Source organism: Condylura cristata, unplaced genomic scaffold, assembly GCF_000260355.1.
Source record: "Condylura cristata isolate star-nosed mole 26May11 unplaced genomic scaffold, ConCri1.0 scaffold00029, whole genome shotgun sequence".
Taxonomy (NCBI): Eukaryota; Metazoa; Chordata; class Mammalia; order Eulipotyphla; family Talpidae; genus Condylura; species Condylura cristata.
Genome location: NW_004567130.1, coordinates 16,723,475 through 16,735,274, shown reverse-complemented (window position 1 = coordinate 16,735,274; position 11,800 = coordinate 16,723,475).

Genomic DNA, 11,800 nt, shown 5'->3' with positions numbered 1-11,800 from the left:
CGGCCTCTGGGCGCCACCAAAGCCGCCGAGGCGAGCGCCGAGGTTCAGGCTTGCGCCCTCTCCAGCCCCACGTGGAGCCAGGCTCCGCCCGGCCGCCGCTGAAGGCTCCGAGCTCGGGTCTCTCGGCGTCGGCGCCCCAGTACCTGGGCTCGCGGGCTCACGAGCACACGGACGCGACCAGCTCGCAGCGCACGCGTGTGGGGCGCCTCGCACCGTGCCGCCCCCCGGGACCGCGTGCGGAGCCCCAAACGCCCCCAGTCACAGAACCCGCGAACACGGGCCAGCACGCTGGGTCCGGCCGCCCACGGGGAAACACAAACACGCCAACACGCACGCTGTCTGCGCTCAGTCGGAGACGGACTCGGCATTTTCTGAAATGTTTTCACTCGCCCTTTTGAGCCACATGTACTCGGGCTGCGGGATTCACCTGGAGTGTGTGTGGGTGCAGAGGGAACAGGGAGATCAAAAGCGAGCTAGTTCGGAGAGGCACCTCTGTATTCTGGGCCTGGCCCCCGCCTCGGATAAGGGGGGGCGCAGCTGGTGGGGGGAGGCTCGCCAGTCTGGAATCTTCTCCAGGCATCGCACTTATCTCTCGGTGCCTCAGTTATTTCTCCACCCAGGGACTTATCTCGCCAGAAGTCGGGGGTGAATTTGTAAAACAAACCGTGAAACGCCCCCGGCCCAGAGGCGAGGTGACTGGTTCCAGTTCAGGTAGGGTGGGGGCCTCGGAGAGGGTGAAGGGGCGGGAAGGCTACCGGATCTGACCGACCAGACCTGTCGCCGACCTGGTGACTGTTACCGCAGGTCCCAGCCTGGGTCAGAGGATTCCCCAAACCCGCGCTTCTGGCTTTCGGGGTGGGGTGGGGTGGGAGAGAGAGGACCCCTTCGTTGGGTCGTCCCTGTGCAGATGGAGAGAGCTCGGTGGGGGGGGGGGGCAGTGTCCTTACCCTTCCTGAGTTGAGAGCACCCACGCCTAGAAAGCGAAGGGAGAAGACTGATGGGGGCCCAGAGGGTAGGAAACCCAAGGCTTTGCCTGGGTGCCTCCATCTCCCTGCGGAGACTGCATAGCCCTCTCTGCCATTTTGTCTGGGGTACCCCCTCCGTCCCCACACTCCAGCGTGGGAGCCTGTGGAGGTGAAAACGCAGTTCCATTGTGGGCCTACTGCGCCGAGCTAGGGGCGTTACTGGCGAGGCGACGAGCTTTTCCAACCTCGCATTTTTGACGCACATGGTTAAGAGCGCTTGGCGCCAGCGCCGAGAATTCCCTGAAATCACCGGAGAACAGAGTGGCTCTGCGAACTCACTCTGGCTCGCCGTCTCGCCCCTTTCTCTCCCTTTCGGCCTTTCTCTGGCGTCCTCTAGGCCTCTCCCTGCCACTCGTTAAGAAGAGAGAAAGAGAGGAAAGCAAGAGGTCGCGGGAGTCCAGGGCTTCGCTCCCAACGCCCCCTCCCGCGTCTCTGGAGGCCCGGTCCCGAAGGGTGCCGGCGGCCAGGCCTGCCCCTCCCTCCGCGGACCACCGAGGTCACTGCAGGGTTTCTCCAGTCTCCGGCTGCAAACCCCACCCCTCCCCCACACGACTGGCCGCCTGGGCCCGGGCAGCTTCTGCTGCGCTTGGAGAGGCGGCTCGGAAGCCCGAGCTGCCTCTGCCGTCACTCGCGGGGCTGTCTCTGCCAGGTCGTTTGCTGCCGAAGGAAAGTGATTCGGTGGCCACAACGTGACGGACCCCTCCTCACCCACGCGGAGCCTCCGAGCGCCTGTCTAGACGCACTGGAGAGGGACAGTCGTCCCGGCCCGCACATTCCGCCCTCCCTTCGTTTGGGGATGTGGGAAGGCAGCTTGCTATTTCACTTGTAAATATCCCCACTCGCCTCTGGCCTCACTGTGGACCCAGTCGGATTTCTGCCCCCTCCCTCGATTGCTATTTTTGTCCGTCGCTCCAACGTAACCCTGGGGTCACTCCAGTTGCCACCCTTGATCCCCACTCCCACCCTAGCGCACAAGATGGGGGGGGGTGAGGAAAGTTTGCGGGGTTCTGAATCGAAAATGTCCGCATCTCACTAATGGTCTGCAAACTTCCGCCGATTATGACTGACCTCCCAGACTCGGCCCCCCGAGGCTCATATTCTGCAGCGAAGCCGCGGGAACTTGGGATCAAAAGCGGGAAGGTGCGAACTTCTCTTTGTCTCTGCGAGGCCGTCGCGCCCCCCCCTCCTGGTGGGTGATAAACCCACTCTGGCGCCGGCCGTGCGCTGGGTGATTAATTTGCGAACAAACAAAAGCGGCCTGGTGGCCACCGCATTCGAGTTAAACATTGGCTAGTGTGTTCTGCTAAATCGGGCCAGGCCTGGCCGCCAGGAGAACCCACGAGGCTAGTGCGCCCTGGGTGGGGGCTTTAGGCTCCGAGGCGAATGCTACAAGATCTCCCGCCCCCCCCCCAGGCTTTTTGAAGACCCTCCTCGATCTTCTCTTTCTCCACCCCACCCCCACCCCATTGCTCAACAAAAGAGCCCAGAGAAACATCACACGTGCCTTCCTCTCTGCAGCAAAACAAGCAAAACTTAAGAGAGGGAAAGGGGACCCCATTTGGGGACAAGAGGACTCCGGAACTTCTCTGGTGTCTCCCCAATATTTCTCCGGTTTTTGCAAAAGGAATTTTCACTTCATTGTAGGCCTGAATTTTTATTTTTTAAAAACCTCTCCATATCTGTAATGCCTGCAGCGTTTAAAGCAAAGGAGTCGTCTGTGTGCAGATGTTCAAGTGAGGGAGAAGCAGAGGCAGTTCACGATAAAACCTATCAGCAGCCCAGGCCACAAATACAGCTGAGAAACTGGCCTTACCCAAGTATGGCCGGGAAACCTCGCCAGGTCCTGCTTCCCCAAGGCATCGTCTGCCTCAGACTCTCAAACTGCAAAGGGGCAAACCGACCCTTTTGTGACCGAATGGTGTTTATCTGAAGTTTACAAAAAAAGGGGGGGGGAGGTGAGGGAAAGGATGGCGGGTAGGCGGGGTCGTTTACTTTGGCAACTTTGCTGTAAATATTCTCTTTGGTATGTGTGAGGTCTGGTGAGGGACTATTACACGCTTATTCCTCTGAAACTTTCACCGTTTGGGGCTGAGCTCTTTCCAGTAGAGGTGTCGCTAAATGGGGAACTCTGTTGACATAAGGACATCCGTGTTTCTCCAGGTGTCTGGGGCCTAATTAAGATGTTTCCTGGGCTGGAGGAGGGAGGGAGCAGGTCACTACATCGACCTCTCCCGGGAGGGGCTTTCTGGCTGCCTGGCAGTGTAGAAATGGCCATTCTTGACCAAGGGGGGGGGGCAAGATGGGGCTCTTGTGGTATTGACAAGCTCTGACATTGACTAGGTCCCTTTAGGTTCCCAATTCTCTTTCTGTTTAAGTTTTGTGCACCGGGTACTTGGCTTTCTTTTGGGGATCCCAGGGCAGCAGCTCTGTGGGGAGTCTCTGGGTTACTGAGCCGGGTTGGTTCCTCCTGCAAGTGACAGCTTGCTTCCCCTTGCCCCACATGAATACTTACTGTGCTACCCCAACTCTGGTCTTGAACCCCAGGGGGATTTCTGGGTGGGGGGAGTTGACTCCCCTTTCCACTTCCCTGTGCCCAGCACTGCAGTCTCTCTCCCTCATCCCCCCACTGCCAGCTTGTTCAGAGCTGAGAGTTCATCTGGTCTGGAGGCGGCAGACTCTGCCCCTCTGAGAGAGGTCTCCTTTCCCCTACCTTCCTCCTTCAGGGGCAAACACAGCCTCGTGATTGGATCAGGCTGGGCACCCACTTTTTGTAACTTTTTCTCTCCTTTCTCCCTCCATCACCCCATTTTTATCCCCCCTCCTTCTTTCCCTTCTCTCCCTTGCATCTGTTTGTTCTTGGTTTCTCTTTCTGCTTCTTGCCTGTCCCCACCCCCAGCCTCCACCTCTTATTCTTTCTGTCTGAGCTTCTCTTTTCTCTTCATTCTCCCTTCTCCACTTCTATTTTATCTTACATTCTTGGTTCCCTCTGAATTCTCTCCCACCGTGCTGCATTTCTGTTTGCCTCCCTCTTCCCTCCCTCATCTTCCTGGCATTCAAGCAAACATCTTCCCCTACACCCTTGGCCAGGAAGACAAGGTGTCCTGAGACTAGAACGTGGTCGGACCCATCTGTCAAGGTTGGAAGTCCCATCTCCTTCTGGTGTTCTCACTCAGCATCACCCTTTCCCCCAGATCTGGCACTTATCAATGCTCCAGTGATCTCTCCACCCCCATCCCACAGCCTCCTCCACTCAAGCCCTGGATCCAGAAGCCTTGTGAGTACCCCAAAACCCAAGCTTGCAGCCTCTGTCTTACCCCCATAGCTCAGAGCTTTCCTGTAAGGCACGCTTCTCTGTCCTCTGACAGCCCTCTAAATTATTGATTAGGGCGATTCAGGGCAAGAATCTGAAGCGTGTGTGAGAGAAGATTGTCAAAGTTGTCTAGCTTGGGGAAGCAGTATTTTTAGTGCAGAGGCTCACTCTGGCGCCAGTGGGTTTCTGCTGTTTCTAGACCATCATTCGTTATACACTTAATCCATGCTTATCATACCTCCTTTAAATGTAAATATGCCTTTGGCAGAGACAAAATGAAAAGATTTCATCCTCTGCATTATTCTTATTAGCACCTACCTTTCATCAAAGCTGATCACCCTGCAAAATGGCAAATTTGTACACGATTAGTGATTTAGATAAGTTGGAAGGGAAATGAAGAAGGGAAGAATGAAGGAAGTATGAGTGAGTGTGTGTGTGTGTGTGTGTGTGTGTGTGTGTCTGGAGAGGGTGCCTTTTCTACATCTGTGAAGGTTTTTCCCCCTCCTCAGGAAAAGGAACTAATTGTGGTTTCCTAATTTTAAGCCAATCTACATTTTCAATGCTCTCTTTGTGTGTTTTACCCAATTACTTAAAAGAAGAAAAAAAAAGATAATGCAATGGACATGTCTTAGTCCTGCAGAAGTGAATCCATGGGGAAAGGCTGGAGATTTTCCCTCCCATCTTATCTGGCCCAGAATCAGCAAGACACAGGCCAGCACTGACTTTGGCCCCAGACTGTCTTGACTACCCAACATCTTTCTTTAGCATCCACTTTCCAGATTTTCAATAAAGACAACAGGTAAGGGTGTCAACAACCCTCAGCAATTTGAGCCAGGAATTTGACTCGTGGGGTGGGGGGCCTAAGGGACAGAAGACTTTAAAGAGGGAGGCAAAATAGGGCCATCTACTGTCCAGCCCCCCCCCAGGGTGTCAGTTACACACCCTGCCTGGCTCCCTCCTTTCACTTCTTTGCACGACTACTAGACTACTAGCATTCTTGTTAGGCGCCTGGTCATGGGGGCATGGGGTGTCCCAGAAGGCGCAGAGGGAACAGGAGATCTGTAAGCGAAAGCATGGCAAATTAAATGACCACTACTGTCAGAAGGGTTGACAGGCCAAAGAAAGATCGGCTCCTCCAAATCTGCTGAACTAACTGTCCCCTTCCTAGCCACAGACACGTTTTCTCAATTTCAGCACAATATCCATTACTATTTCCCGTACTGGGTTTCAATTAAAGAGGGTGAGAGCAGAGAATGAAGGCAGGAGATAAATGAAAGGGGGCCATGGGCACAGAAGTGCGGGTGCGTTTCCTCTTTCCAGCTCCCTGGTCACCCCGCCACCGCCCCTGCTGGCCAGCCTGCCTGAGTTTCCACAGATAATGCTTTCACGTCTCCCACATCTGACTAGGGCAGGGAGTGAACGACATAAATGCTCAGCGACTGGTTCTTTCCTATTCAGTGAAGCCCCCCAAAGGCAGCAGTGCCTGCATGTTCTCCGTGGGTCTGGGGTTTTGAGGCTCCCAGGCATGTAGTATTTGAAGGTTCCAGGTTGTACAGTCCTATTGAAAACTGAAAGTTCTCTCTCTGCCATGGGCCACTGGACAACACAACCTTCTGCTTTCCCTTCCTGGCAAGGGAGGGGGAAGGGGATTCCGCCTGGTTCCCTGCTGTCTGGCAGGACGAGAAGCCCTGCAGCCCAGGCTAGCCTGAGGGTTCTGGATTCAGGATCCTGATTTCAGCCATTGAGCAACTGCCCTGAGGACCAGGCAAACCCCCATTTCACAATTGGAACCCAGCCCCAGCGTCCACCCTTCCACTGTCTGAGGTCTGTGACTGCTGACGGGTAACAGCGCCTCTCACCTGCACCCCTGAGCCAGCCTTAATGACCTGGCCACCTCGAGGCACAAAAGCAGCCAGGCAGGGCACTGACATGTTTTTTTTTTGTTGTTGTTGTTGTTGTTGAAGTCGGGAGATACTTGCTGGAAACCCAATCCCCACTTCCAATTAATACGGAACAAATTTGCTTATTTCTGAGTGTCCCAAGTCTTGGAGGCTATCCAGGATGGAGTCCTTGGGGGGTGTGTAGGGGGGGAGTCTGTTGTCCGGTTCCCAGATCTGAACTGAAGGCTTGGGTGTCACCGACTTTGGGGCTCCCAGCGCCACCAGCAGTCTCCGCTGGGGTTGAGTGCAAGACAGCTAGAGACGTTTCTTTCTCTTTTAAAATTTATCTTTCAGAGGAAGAGAGAGAGAGAGAGAGAGAGAGAGGCAGCGCACCCACACCCACAGAAAGAATTCTTCGGAGTTCTGAACGCACTTCTCCTAAGAGATCTTTTGCTGGCGCCCGGGCCTCAGTTCTTTTCATCCACTAGCTCTAAGTTCCAAATAAATCCGGGGGAGCACCGGCGAGGAGCGAGGAGCGGCCTCCGGGGTCCAGGGACCTGCTCTTGCCTTCCTTTGCTGTGGTCTGTCCGTCTTCCTCCTGGATAAGGAAAACTTCGCTCCCCAGGCAGGAGTGGGAGACAGCCACAGTCCAGGACGCCCGACAAAGTCCTGCGGGCCACGGTTCCCGCCCCACCCCCACCCCACCCCCTTACCGGGGTTCCAAATACGGAAGCGGGCTTTGCCTCGGGGCGGCTCCAGGCCTCGCCGAGCGCGCGGAACCGGAGAAGCTGCTGGCTGCCTCCGGTTACTACGCACCCGGGGGTGGAGGGGACTCTGGGCTCGGATCTTGCCCCAGACGCTGCTGCACCGGGCCGCGGGGAAGCAGAGGGCTCTTGGCCAGGTTGACCCCCCCCCCACCCCGGGCCTCGGTGGCGCCCAGGTCCCGAGCCCGCGGGCCCGGGCACCGCCGTCTGCGCGGGTTACCTGCCCGCAGTCGCTGCCGGGCTGGGCGGCGGTGCCCGGGTGGGGATGAAGACGGCGAGGCCCACATAATCGGCCGGAGCTGTGAGAACTCAAAGCAGGATTACTGGGTTCAGTTAGGAGCCCCTCACCGACCCTCTGTTCCCCCCAGAACATTTGATTTGTCTTTTTGCCATTTTGGTTCCTGACCCCTCTCCCTCCCCCTCTGGTTGCAAAGGACAAAATGGGGTGCGTGTGGGGGGGGCGGTAATAAAGTTTTTAAGTTGGGGAAAGCAGGGGTGAAAAAAAATGAAAGAGAAGTGTAGCGTTCTCTCTCAAGGTGATGGGAAAACAATTGCAAGGAGATCGCCTCCTGCGAGAAAAAGCAAGGTTCAGAGGAACCCCGCTAGGCGTAGAGGATGGGGTGCAGGAAGCCTGCTGCTCTCCCACCGTTGGGGTGTGTTTTTACATGTTTTCTTAGTAGCAAGTTCTATCAACAGGTCATCCCTACACTGCCTGCCGAGGGGCTTGAGAAGACGTGTCTCTCTCTCTCTCCTACCAGCGAACCCCACAGGGGGCAGTGGGTGGGGAGGGGGTGACTTGGAAGATGCTTTGGCCTTTAAATCCCCTCCTCTGGTCTTCAGACGGTAAAATCTGAGCGCCCCAAAGTTTTGAGTCAGGTCTTCTGGTACCTCAAACCTGGTTTGAGTAGTGGGGGGTGGGGTGGGGTGCAGCTCTAGTGACCTCGGAGCCGAGTGGGGGGGGAGGGCGGGGATTCTCTCTTTTCAGCCCGGCCCTGCTAGGGTGCAGGGACTATTATTAAACCCAGACGCTGGGTCCAGGAGTCGGGACCATGCGGAAAAGATTTACAATTAAGCCAATTGGGGCCGAATACAGTCATGCAAAGTTTGCAGGTGTAAATAATGCCTTGCCCCCCCTCTTTCCAAGCGACTTCATTTCAACCCCCCTCGGACTCCCTCTAGTCTTGTTGCGGGGGTGGGGGTTGGGGGGGAGGAAGGACGGTTAGGTGGAGTTAAGATTTTTTTTAATCACACAAGTTAAATACGATGTGGCCCGCACATTTGTGTTCCGGTATTAATGTCGTGAGTAACTAGGGCAAGCTCTTCTATTTCATCTCTTCGTCTAGAATTCCAGAATTCCTGGAGTCCGTGAAAGGCCTTTTGAAAGTGGGTTATGGGTTTTTTTTTTGCGGGGGGGGGGAGGGTCTCTGTGTGTGTGTGTGTGTGTGTGCGCGCGCGTGTGTGTTTTAGGAACTGGGACAGATTTCTGTATAACAGGGATACTGAAGTTGGATGAATATACAGTTGTTGAACTGCAGTGTTTGGGTGAGGGAGAAGTTGCGGGTTGAGGGGGGGAAGGAAATTCTCTTTAGTTGGGGTATTAATCAAAAGATTGCCCCAGGCTCAATCTGCAGAAAAGGTGGGCCCGGCTCTTGGAGAGCAGAGCCACAATCCTTTCTCGAGCTTCCATTTAGATCTTCCTAATGTTTGGAGAGCTTGCTGAGCCGTGTATGGGTCCAACTTTATGGCTCTATTGCATTGCATTATTTAAACGTAATAGAATCTGTATGTGTGTTTCTAAAACGTTCTATGTGGGTACAAGTGTGTACATATGGACATTCCAAGTAGCCCAAAATATGAAATTAAATCTCAGATTAAAAAATGCATTGCAATCACACCCCACGGGCAGACTCCCATTTGATCAATATAGACAGAGTTAAATTTGTTCTGCAGCTACACAGTTACTCCTTTTCTCTTGGAGCAATAAAGTCTGTCTGTTACAAATTACCAGGGAATTGGAGAATATGCGCCCCCCCCCACTGTTGTTCGGTGTTTTTAGTTTTGCACTAACCCGCTCAATAATATATGTAATATGTGTGTACACAGGCACCTTTCCAAAAAATTAGCGATAACATTCCGGGTGTATGAAGAGTGGTGTTTTCTCCCTCTGCGTTTAGGATTCGTGCGCTAAATTGTCACGCTGGAGATCCATGGGGGTAGGGCGGGGATTGACACCCACGGGGATCTCGGAGGAGGTTTGCAGTCTGGGTTGCATGCAAGGGCATGGAGTCAAGGCGCCTGACTCCACCAGGATAAGGTCATAGGTGTAGAGTCAGGAAGGCAGGACTTAACATGTTCGCAGCAAAGGGAGAGAAGCCTCGCAGCCCAGCCTGGATAAAACCTGAGTTGCCACGGGGAGGTTTCCAGGCGAAGGTGCCGCAAACACCATTTCCCCCTCTCTTTTTACTTCTCCCTTAAAAAAAAGAAAAAAGAAAAAAAATTCCCTGTCCAGTGCAGATGTTGGGCATAAATAAAAAAAAGGGGTGGGGGTGTGTTGAACGCTGGGTGAACCCGAATCGGCTTTAAGTAATGCGGGGAGCAGGTGGGAAAGGCGTAGGAGACAGAGGTGACCCGATGTGGGGGTGGGGGCGCGGAGGAAGGACTGTGTCTCACTTGGAAACCTCCGCACCTCGCTTCTGGAAAGGCTTACGGGTAACCTCCGCGAAGGTGGCCTCGCCGTCTCGCCGCTGGATGGCGCTCGGGGGAGACGTGGCTGGTGGACTGTCGCTCTCTCTAAGTCTCACAGGGTCTGGGCGAAGCTCCGCCGACCCCCGGGTCCGGACCTCCGTCCTGTGCTTCTGCAGCGTCCGTTCTGGGTACACCCGGAGGCTGCTTCTGGAGGCTGGGGCCGGGGCAGGTCACCACAGCCCTCCAGATTTGGACGATGGCGCAAGATGACCGGGCATCAGCCCGACTCGTACTAAGAGGGTTTGGGGACTAAACTAGGGGTCACTTGCACTAGTTCCGGTTTACCAGGAGGTGTGTGTGCTCCTTCCACGGTGCGAGGGGGGCAGCTGGGGGTGGGGGTGAGTGGTCTGGCAAGGAGGTCAGACAGATTGGAGTGGGCAGCGTTAAAGGGGACAAAGCTTGCAGAAGCTCACATTCTCTGTGCTGGTTTTGGCAAAGGCCCGTGTGGCCCAAGTATGTGGCTGAAATCGGAATGGCCTTACCTGTCTGAATTGTACCTGGAATCAGGAATCTCAGGATTGGGTGTATTTCCACCTCATGGGTGCCTAAGGCCCTTTGGGAATTAGGCAGTGCTTTGTCTGGTGTTTGGAAGCTTCCCTGTGAAGGTGCCTAAAATCTCAGACCAGCTGTTCTGCAGTCCAAAGAAGAGCTGTGGGCTATAATATTGAGAAGAATAAATACTTACAGCACTTCCTGAGCACTTACTGTATCCCAGGCACGGTGTTAGACTTTGCAGTTTTGTCAGGAGCTACTTAAAGAGCTGGAAGGGGTGGGTGTGGGGCGAGAGGTGAGGAATAACCATAAAAGTGAATTGGCTGTTTCCCCGGGGTAGGAATGTCTAATATTAGGTCTCTGTTTTGTAAACTCCTAAAGGGATGGGACTCATCACTAAAGCTGATCAGATCCCAGTGCCTGATAATTGATAGGTGTTCCTCAAATGATCTTTCCCTACAGGAAAGAACATCCAGGAAGAAAAGGAGACTAAAGGAGATTCTCTCTACATTTGAAAAACAAAACCATTTCCAAAGTCATTAAAACAACGGCAAACAGAGTCTTAGATGTAAAATGAGACAGTGGAAAGATAGAAATTTGGTCAACTGGACAGAAACATTTCTCCAGTTATCCCACAAATTTTGAATAGGGGTCTCCTCTGGCCAGGTGATCCTGCTAAGTGCTGGAGACACAGATCAAAAAAAGGCAGCACTTCAGGCTGAGTTTTGCTCACTACAGTAAAAAAAAAAAAAAAAAGGCAATCTGTATAAAATCCCCATTTTAAAGATGAGGACTATCAAGGCCCAGGAATGATGGGTGTGAGGACTTAAGTTCAAGGTCTCAGGGCAGGAAGGCTAAATGCATTCTGGTCTTCTATACCCTGGGGAAAGATAGGGCTGGGAGGCTTTTGCTCAGCAGAAGAGTGGGCATCTGGGAGTCCTGGGAATCCCACTGCAGCTACTGATCCCACCTGCGATGTCCAGCAGGCAGCCCCAGTGGACACTCCGTTGAGGTTGTACAAAGTGCTTGCCCAGATCTGCCTGCTGCAGGCTTGGGGCTGTGATGACCTGGATTTCCCTGACCATTTCCCTCCCCCACTCCCTCCATTTAGCAGAGACTAAGCAGTTAGGCTGCCCTGCAGAGATAGGAAACTAGGGGAAATGGGACTCTCCACCTACCTGTGTTCCTAGAAAGTGACCGCAAAGCTGACTCTAGACCCCTCCTGCAGCAAGGATTTTTGTTTTAGTACAGACACCTCACCTTATTAGTACCCCAGTGCTAGCTGACATAATGTTCAGCAAATGTTTGTTGACTGAATAAACTAATTCTTGTGTATTTGTTTTAAAAATAGAGCAGAACTGAAACCAGTGAACCAATGATTGAATATAGGGGGATGGAGTGTAAGGCTGTTTTTTCCCATAGGACAGACTGGGTGACCTCGAAGTCCTCAGGCGGGTGCAGGGTCACTTCCTACCAGCTTTACAAAGATGGCTGTGATTTCCTTCTCTCTATATTTTTGTCCTAGACTTCGTTGGGCTGATCGATGAAGGGGAATAGCTGATCCACCGCGAGGTACGCTCAATC